Here is a 10,360-nt window from a genome sequence, read left to right as displayed (position 1 = left end):
GCTAACAAGGGTGACATAAAAGGGTAGGCTTATTTGGGATAAGTGAGCTAAAACAAATAATGGCCTCAATCATATGCAAGCATGTAAATACACTAAATAATGGACATATAGAATGAAACAAAGTAAAGACTACAGTTATAGAGAAGAAAACACACAAGAATAAAATATTTATGGTTAAATAATGTAACCATGTAAATAAGCTCAAATCTCACAGGTTGTGTGTTCTAGCTTTTAACTATGTTCCAAATACAACTTCAAACAAATTTAACACATAGAAAATTTTAATTTTTAATTTAAATTAGTGAAATATTATAAAATAAAGTCTTGAAAAGAAATTTATTACTTCAACCAAATGGTAAAATATGCAATCAAACATGCAACTGCAATAACTAACAAGGAAAATAAACCATTAGTGTTGAGATAGAAGAGTAACTAACCCATGGAGATTGGTATCGACCTCCCCACACTTAAAGATTGCACCGTCCTTGGTGCATGCTAAGATGTGCAGGTGGACGGGTTGCTTCAACTGATGCTTTTCTCCAAAGATTGAGCAGATGAACTTGTTTGTCTCCCCAGTAAGAAACTTTTCCTCTCCCTTTGTGGTGGCCATCCTGAAAGAAGAGGGAAAAGAAGAAAAAGTAACCCAGAAATAAAAATAAGAATATAAATAAAGTCTGGGTGGGTTAATGCTAAAGAATGGGGGTCTCAATTACATGGTAGCTACAACATGCAAGTGAGAAAATAGTAGAGACACATGGCATATCAATAATGTAAAAATTTGCAAAAATGAGGGAAGAGAGTGTGGGTAAGGAGAGATAATATAAATTCATGTCAATGCAAAAGTGATACAGGTATAAAAAATTGGCATTGATATAAATAATATTACCTAACCAGAATAAAACAAGTCACTAAGCACTCAAAATAATTCAAGAGAAGATGCAACAGTTAAATAAGAAAATTCAACACCAAAGGAAAAATAATGAATTTAGAAAAGAAGGAAAAATATAAACTAAATTAAAATGCAATGAATGGAATATGCAAATAAATAAAATGAAAGATAAGAAGAATGAAAAGGGAAAGAAGTGAGTAAGAAAGGAGGGAGGGAAAAATTAGGATTGGAGAATAAAAGATATGATATTTGGCAAATTAGGATAAGCTGTGCGGCGCAAGCGACGCGGACGCGAGGGGCACGCGGTCGCCTAACTTGCGTTTGAAGTTAATCGACGCGGTTGCGTGACACGTTTTGTGCTACTGGCACGAGGGCTGCCTCGCGCTCGCACAACTCTCTGTTCAGAATCTTATTTTGCCAAATTTTGGGTGACGCGATCGCGTGAGTGGCCAATATGGGGATATGACGCGGACGCGTGAGCCATGCGTCCGCGTGGTAAGGTTGTGCTTTCAGCACCAGTCCAGCATAACTTTCGGTTATGCACTTTTTCACGTCGATTTTCATGGCACGCAGCCGCGTGGGTGACGCGGTCGCGTGGGAGGCCAAAGTTCCCACATGACGCGGTTATGTGGGGTCAAATTATGCTAAAGGCGCGCCTCCAGCCACGCTCTCGCGTGACTCTTTGTTCAATTCTTTTCTACCCAACACACTAGTGACGCGGACGCGTTAGCGACGCTGCCGCGTCGCGTGCGTGTTTTCCCCTTTTTTTCATGCATGTATGCAATTATGCAGTATGCAGTGCGAATGAATAATATTCAGGTTCAATTAAAAAGGAAATAAAAGTAAATAACACGAAATAAAACTGAAAAAGAAACGACCATACCATGGTACTAAATAAAAATGAAAAAGTAACGATCATACCATGGTGGGTTGTCTCCCACCTAGCACTTTCAGTTAAAGTCCTTAAGTTGGACATTGGAGGAGCTTCCTATTATGGCGGCTTATGTTTAAATTCATCCAAAAATCTCCACCAATGCTTGGAATGCCAATAGCCTCCGGGGTCCCAAACTAGGCATGTAAAGCTTCTGAGCAGCCTCAAACAGATTCTCAGGCTCCCGGGGTGACGAATGTCAGCATAGAATCCATGATCCCAAGCGTTGCTTTTAAATCCGCCTCCGTCTTGATCTACATGTTTCCATCCGGGCGGTTTAAAAAGTAGATTCTCACCACGGTGACCAAACGTTCTCCGTGATCCATTCAATTGAGCATGATACCAATCCTTGCACTTCGAGTTGAAGCGTGGAACCTTATTGAACCTTGTGCACCAGCTCTGAGTACGGGCCATTTCCCTTTTACTCTCAAAGCCGCAAAGAGCGCTAAGCTGGCCATCTGTTTCACGTAAACCATATTCAAGTGGGTGGTAGTGGCCTCGGGATAGGTGGTTCCAGTGGTTCTGTAAGTTTTAGTCCTTTATGCTCTCCTGCGAATTTCTCCACTTCATTGCAAATTTCTTCCACTTTAACCATATCTTGATCAGAGTCTTCAATTTCTCCCTCATCATCGCTCAAGTCATATATTGGAGGTTGAGAAAAATCTACCTCAGCATCATTTTCATATTCACTCGGGGAAGATTCTTCTGTCTCAAAGAAATCACTTGCGGATGCAAGTTCGTCACTAAGAGAACAGGACTCGTGATCATCATCATCAAGGAAACCTGCGTCCTGGGTTATTCCATCCAATTCTTCATAAGATATTTGCATTGGAGGCAGTGCAAAATCCTCCTCAGCGTCAATTGTAGCATCCTTGACGGAGTCTTCCATGACTCTGTGTTCCCATGGAGGTTCAGTATCTCCTAAATCTTCAACCAACTCTTCCTCTTCTATAATGACAGCATCCTCTACTTGTTCCAGTACGAAGTTATGCTTTATGCTGTCCACTGGAGCTTCTCGTGTCTTCTCCACAACACATTCTTCTTTAGATTCTCCACATGAAGCCATGGGAGTCTGTTGAGTGTCCAAACATCTGGAAGATAATTGATTTATTGCTTGCTCCAGTTGATGAAGGGTTGCATTAAATTGGTTTATTGATTCTTCGAGGCGAACCTGTGATTCTGGCTTTGATGGATATGGCCATGGTGTATGGGGGAGTGGTGGTTCTTGGGAGTAATTGGATTGGTGTTGGGGTGGATAAGGATCGTACGGTGGCGAATGGTGAAAAAGAGCTTGTGAGTATGGTGGATTGAGGTTGTGTTGAAAGGATGGTCTCTGAGCAAAGGGTGGGGCTTGTTGGTAGCTACAAGGCGGTCCACCAAATCTATCAGTTGGGATGCATTGTAAAATGTTCTTTGTCCATGATATCTAGGAGGATGTTGTTGCCTAAAGGGGTGAGGGTGATCAGATCCTTGTGGCTCCATCCATCTTTGATTGCTTAGACCTTGATGCATAGTCCTGTCATAGCTTCCATTCCTTGCAACAAAATTAGAACCAAACTCAAAGCGAGAGGGGTGAGAATTCATAATAGCTATTAGAAATAAGAGGGAAGAGAGAAAACAAATAAACAAGTAAAAGAAAAAAATATATAGATAATTTTTTTTGAAAAATATTTACAATAACCAATAATAAGGCACACGTTTGCAATTCCCCGGCAACGGCACCATTTTGAAGAACTGAAGATTGATGGTTTAGAAGTTATAGTAAACTCTCGTTGTAAGTATAGTTACTAAACCAAGCAATCAACCTTTCTTACAAATGTTTTGGTTGTCACAAGTAACAAACCCCTAAATAAATTGATAACCAAAGTATTTAAACCTCGGGTCGTCTTCTCAAGGAATTGCAGTGAGGTATGTTCTTATTATTGGTTATGAGTTTGTAAATTGGGGGTTTTAAGAATGAGGGGCAATTATGATAAATGACGAATAAAATAAATAAATGACTGCAAAATAAACTCTTGGCAAGGTATGAGAAATTAGAAGTCCTATCCCAGTTATCCTTATCAATTGTGATGAGAATTGAATTTTTCTCCCACTATGTAAACCTCTAACTATGAAGGTAAGTTAAGTGGATGAATTAATTCGAATCCTCAAATTCCAGTCTTTCCTTGTGAAAAATTAGAATTATTGGATCTCGAATTAATCCTTGAAGAATTCTAATTTTTAGTCAACAATGAGTTTGACAACTCAAGAGTTACCATTAATCAACCAAAGCCAAAAGGGAATAAAATCTACTTGAATGAAAATAATTTGGATAGAGCCCAAGCATCAATAACATAAATCAGAGAAAATAATCATAAATCTGAAATACCTCAAATTACATTAAATAGAAAGTCGGATTGAACATAGAAATCCATAAGCCAAATTGGCAACATCAAATAATCAACTAAAGTAATAAATAAAAGTAGAAAATAAATTGAAGGAACATTGAACCTGTGATGAAGAAGTTGAAATCCTAATCCTAATCCTAATCCTAAATCCTAAGAGAGAGGAGAGAGCCTCTCTCTCTAAAAACTACATCTAAAACCTAAATTTGTGAGTAATGAATAGCATGTTGAGTCTCTGCATGTTCCCTGACTTTAATATGTGTTTCTAGGCCGAAAACTGGGTTGAAATGCGGCCCAGAATCTCTGCCAACGACTTTTGTAATTCTGCAGATCGCGCACGTCACGCGTCCGCATCATCCACGCGGTCGCGTCATTCAGCGTTTTTCGTACCACGCGTGCGCGTCGTCCACGCATTCGCGTCGTTCGTGCAGCTTCCAATCCGCGCGGTCGCGTCAGGCACGCGAACGTGTCACTCTGATTTCTTCCATTTCGCGCGGTCGTGTGAGCCATGCGACCGCGTGACTTCTCGCTGGTCATCTCCTCAATTCTTTGTGTTTCTTCCATTTTTGCAGCTTCCTCTTCATTCTCTAAGCCATTCCTGCCCTATGAAGTCTGAAACACTTAACACACAGATCAAGGCATCGAATGATAATAAAAGAGGATTAAGATTAGCTAAATTAAGACCAAAGAAGCATGTTTTCAATCACAGAACTAAACTAGGAAGGAATTGTAAAATCATACAAATCATATGAATAAGTGGGTGAAAAGCTTGATAAAACTACTCAATTAAATACAATATAAACCATAAAATAGTGGCTTATCAAACACGCTTCTCTTTCTCCCCAATCCCTAATTCCTATATTGTATTTAGACAAATTGATCATTTTAGTGCATAATTATATTTGTGAGCTAGTACACTTTCTGATTATTAGGTACTCGCCGAAGCAATTATTTGATGTTGTTGTAGCTGTTGACTTCTACCATGGGTTTGTTCCCTGACATCAAAGGTAAAAAATACTTAGGCACTATCTAGATGGATCATTTGATGCTGCATTGGAATTTGAATTCCTTGTTGAAAGTTATATTTCTCATGTTAAATTGGAGAGACCAAAGTGTGTAAAGGTAGTTCATTTTCTCTACTCAGGATAATTATTGTTACTTTCTCTTTTCCTTACCATTAAAATTTGTCGGATTTGCTTCTATAAAAATGTTGGCAGTATGTTATTCATGCCAATGCAATGGAGTCGCTTTTTTCATATGCCGTTGATACACAACTTTATATAATATATTACATCATCGGCTATTAGTATCACTCAAGTGTGAAAATTGCTAAAAGGGAGTTAAGAGGGTATAATGTTACATCTAAAAACTAGAAGCGGCAAAAATATGTGTTATTTGGGCTTTTGGCAGTTGTTCCCACTTTTATGAGAATGGGTTAAGCCAAGTGACCACTAGCAGGATTGGGGTTGGCTGGTTTGTTGAAAGGGACATCACGAAATCAACTTGTTTATGGCAATAGAATTTCTTTCTTTGTTTCTAGTGATTGTTATTTTGTTGTGCTTATAGCCTTATACTATATGTTTTGTATTTTCAGACAACCGTTTCACAGGGTATCCTGTTTGATCATTTGATAAATATATGGGAATTCAATCCATGCCCGGTTTCAGGGGCTTGCAATCTTTATTTGTTGGTGGATTTTAAGTTTCAATCACGACTTTACAAACATGTATGGTTCTGTCATTCTATATCTGTCTTGATCAATTTATTTTTATTGTCATTATGCTTTTTTGAAATCAATGTTCTGTCCTCACTTTCATGTTTTCCTTTACCTGACTTTTTGAGGATTTAATCTGTTAATACATGTATGTGGCAAGGATTTATTTACTGAGTATCATTACCAGTAACTTGACATGACTAAACCCTCTTATATGCCTGCATCTGCGTTCATACAATTTGCTATGCAGCCCATTCCATTACAATAAATTCCGTTAATGTTAACATTATAAATTTGATGTTAACATTATTATGTATTTTTCAGGTGATGACTAATCAATGATCCTTTTCTGTTGGTCAGATTGCATCTATGTTCTTTAAGGAGGTAGCCTTTAGGATGGTTGGTTTATTTATTGAGCGTTGTCTACGGACCAGAAGTGCAAGTCCATGAAAGGTCATAATTTAATTAGTTTGGACACCAATTTCTTGACTCAAACAGGGCTAATGTCAATTTACAGGTTCAACATTAATTGGGAAGGTTTTTTATTGTGCCACCTAATGCTGAATGAATATGATTGATAATTTCTCTTTCTAATATGCAGTGATATTTGTAATTTGTGTAGATGAATTTTACAAGATACTCTGTAAATCTTGAAAGTGACCTGAATTTAACATGAATTTTTCCCTAAAAAAGGTGACCTAGAGTGAAAAAAACCTATATCCTTTCTTGGTTTATGTAAAATGGACATATATATTTCTTCCAATGTAATACACACACAAGTTATCATATGACTTGCAATTGAATAACATTCACAGGAACTGTAAATATGTAGGCATGTACTATTATTTAAATCTATACACAGAGCCTATTTAAAAAATTAGTTGAACTTATTTATTAAAATATTTTTATTTTCATCAAGCTGTAATACAAAAAAAAAAACAAGAAAAAGAGCATAGTCACGTGGGGGCACATGCCCCCACTTAAACCCTTCTTCTTCTTATTTTCTCGAGTTTTCTCCTGATCCCTCACACTCGTTTTTTTTTTTCATTTCCTTCATACAAATCAAAACTTCTCTTTTCCTTTATCATTTCTTTCCTTCTATCATTTTTGCTCCAAAAAAATAAAATCTTCATTCAACCACAACACACTAGATCTCATTTTACATTTCTATTTTATCTCTATTTTAATATATTATTTATATCTAAAAAAATTATTTTTTACAATCCCAAATCAAGGAGTTCACCTTAATGAATGAAGAAAGCATTCAACATTTGAGTTTCAGTTATTATTGAGGTTTCAAGGTAACTCTTTGACTTAATAAATAGCTATATCTCTAATTTTTGTCATCTTTATACTTGTGAGTATAGCAAAATCTGAAATTAGAATTATTAGGTTAGAAAATTTAGAGCTTTTATCAAAGTGAGTAAAATTATATTAATTGACAATATTAACAGCTCACAAATATCATTATGTCATGTTTCTAGAGTTGTAGAGTTATTGGACATCATTTCGTAGCTTGTTGACGCGCTCAGAGTTGCTTCCAATTTCTTGGAATCAAGTTGTGAGTAAATATTATGTCTATACTTATTTTTAAGTATACTATTATCAATATTTAAATTGAATAATTATTTTTAGCAATTGAAAATATTTGATTGATATGATTTTTGAATAATTGGAATGGATATTGATTTTTAAAAAACTTATAATTTTATAAAAATGTACGTAGGACGATATTTATATATTTCATAAAACATACCATGTTTTCTTGTTTGGTTTTGTTAAATTTTAATTAAATTTTTAAGATGCATTCTTATATATACCCTACTTTTATGAAATTTAGTAATATATTACAAATATTAGAAATGGTTATATGTAATTTAGTTTGGATTGGTTTGAGAGACTCTAACTAGAAAATCATAGTTAACAGCGGTTATGACGTTAATCTAGATGCATCTGTCTCAGATCTCAGCTAGCAGGGGCGTTGCTAGCCTATCGTGTAGGCCACACGTTGGATCTGTTATACTGTACGGGCACACTAGAGAAAACGGCTACCCTTAGAGGTGGAGCCGCTTTAAGTGTATAATATTTGATTTGATTTGACTTCTGGAATGAGAACTTCTATTTTATTTCATTCCGCTTAACTATTTATCTATTTATTTGCATAATTAATTAATATGAATTTTTCATCTCTGAAAAGAAATATAACTTTGAAGGTAAAAGTTGTATTGTCTCGTGTGGATTATAGATATAATGTTTATTCAGTTGCAAAATTCACCCTATCATATTCCCATATTTTTCAGATATAGGTATCATTCCAGGTTCCATTCCACTCGTCCCACCGTAGATCTTATTCATTTCGGTGAGTCATTCTTCTTTTCAAGGGCTATGTGATATGTAATGGAACCTTTATGTAAAAACTTAGAGTTTGTCAATGCTTCATATGCCATAGGCAGGATCCTCATGTGGGTTATGTTATTTTGAATCTGGAACTGTTTAGATAATAATTATGACTTGGTTATGTAAAACGTATAGATTTAACTATATACTTTAGTTATCAACTTAATATATATTATTCGACTTTTGACATGTTGGGTTGTGGATATTATTGGAATATGTTGTTGTTGTCTTCAAAAATGGATGATTACTATTGATATAGGAAGATAATATTCATGTTGGTAAGATTCTAGGAATAGAGGAGATTCTCTTTGTTTTTCTGAAAATTTGGTCATTTGGTTTACTGAGGAATTTGTCCCTTCAGCGTTAGTCATGGCTTGGTTTGGGCCATAACAAAGTTGGTATCAGAGCCTTATGTTTTTTGTGTAATATGGAGCAAGTGTTCTTTAGTAAGATCACAATTGTGTAAATGGAAGTCGGCTCATTTTCTCAAGATGTGATGTTACCAGAGGCTTATAGGAAGTTGCCTTCAATCATTTGTTCTCATAATTTCTTCTCTCTGTTCTATTGTCTTTTGAACTCCATATACATTTGTCATTTGTGATCCAATCACTTTACTTACTCCATAGGTAAAATATATCACCTAAGAAAACACATAGTGGAGCTGTTCATGCTCCTGATACGGTTGAATCAAATAGGGAAATTTTTCCGCCACTTGGAGCACTTCAACAAAGATCAAAGAGCCAAAGGATAGCTAATATGCGCAAAGAAGGGATACCCCACGAGGGAGTTCAAGAAAATCGTGTAGTAGGAGTGGCTTAAGCAGACTTGACAGCTGAATTAAGGAGAATGAATCAAACCCTTACTACGGTATTACAAGTCCTAACAAATCAAAATGGGGGTGAAACGGTACTTTCTAAAGTGCCAAATCTTCAGTCTCAAAGAGTTCATTAATTATTTGGGAATTAATAGCTGCAAATTGAAAAGTATTTGAAGTTGAATTCGTCTACTTTCAATGAAGATTCCTTGGACGAAAATCCACAACAATATCTAGAGGATGCAAAGAAAGATATTTGGTCTCTCAAGTGCACCAAAAAATGGGTTGTTGAGTTAGTATCCTACAACTTGCGCAGTTTAACAAGATATTGGTATGAATCTCTTATTGAGAGCAAAGAAGCAGTTGGACTTCCTCCTCCTTCTTGGGAAGAGTTCACCGAAAAATTTCTTGCTCAATTTTATCCCGCTAATAAGCAAGCAGAAGATGCAACCGCCTTTGAAAGATTAAGGTAAGAGAATATGACAGTGACCGAGTATGGTAAGGAGTTTACTAGACCTTCTAAGAGTGCTCCATACTTGGTGAACTCAGAAGAGATGAAAGTACGTCGGTTTGTTCGTGAGTTGGCAGAACCTATGTTCACTATTCTTATGCATGAAGTCGGACGCATGTCTTTTAAGGACGTCCTAAACTCTGCTTATGGAATTGAAGATGGGATAGTAGAGAGAAATGCTTATAAGGATGTTGGTAAAAAGTCCAAGGTGAAGGGATAATTTTCTGGTGGATCTAGTTCAGGAGGATTTCAATCTCATCATGGTTAGACAAATAAGCAAGGTTATTCGGTTTATCGAGCTCATCCTCAAACATCTTTTGGTGTGGTTGCTTCTTCTGGATCTATTCCCATGAGAGTTTTTAGTCCAAGACCTTTTGTTGGAGGCACCTCTCAATCTAGTGCACAATCTAGTGCATAGGATTCAAATCAAACAAGGCTAGCTCAGCCCTACTATTAGCAGTGTGAGAGTTACCATTCTAGTATATGTTTCAAGGCCACTGGAGCATGTTTTGGTTGTGGCCAATCTAGTCATCTTAGGAGAGATTGTCCTAATCCTAGAGAAGACTTTTTTCAAGGTATTACATATTCTACAATACCAATGTCATCATCTTCAGCTATGTCTATTGAGAACTCTTCTGGTCCTAGTGGCAGAGGAGCAGGTGATAGGAGTCAGACTTATAACAGTGGAAGGAGTCAGAAAAGAAGAGGTCGGGTACGTGT

The 10,360-nt window shown here is 36.5% G+C and overlaps 1 pseudogene; it reads left to right on the top strand.

The window, feature by feature from the left end:
* LOC107473507 (uncharacterized) overlaps positions 1-9,602 on the top strand; it is a 12,311-nt pseudogene extending 2,709 nt beyond the window's left edge.
* Positions 9,603-10,360: the final 758 nt, after the last annotated feature.

The sequence above is a fragment of the Arachis duranensis genome, chromosome 2 (genome assembly GCF_000817695.3).
Source record: "Arachis duranensis cultivar V14167 chromosome 2, aradu.V14167.gnm2.J7QH, whole genome shotgun sequence".
Classification (NCBI taxonomy): domain Eukaryota; kingdom Viridiplantae; phylum Streptophyta; class Magnoliopsida; order Fabales; family Fabaceae; genus Arachis; species Arachis duranensis.
This window is presented reverse-complemented; position numbering and strand designations above follow the sequence as displayed.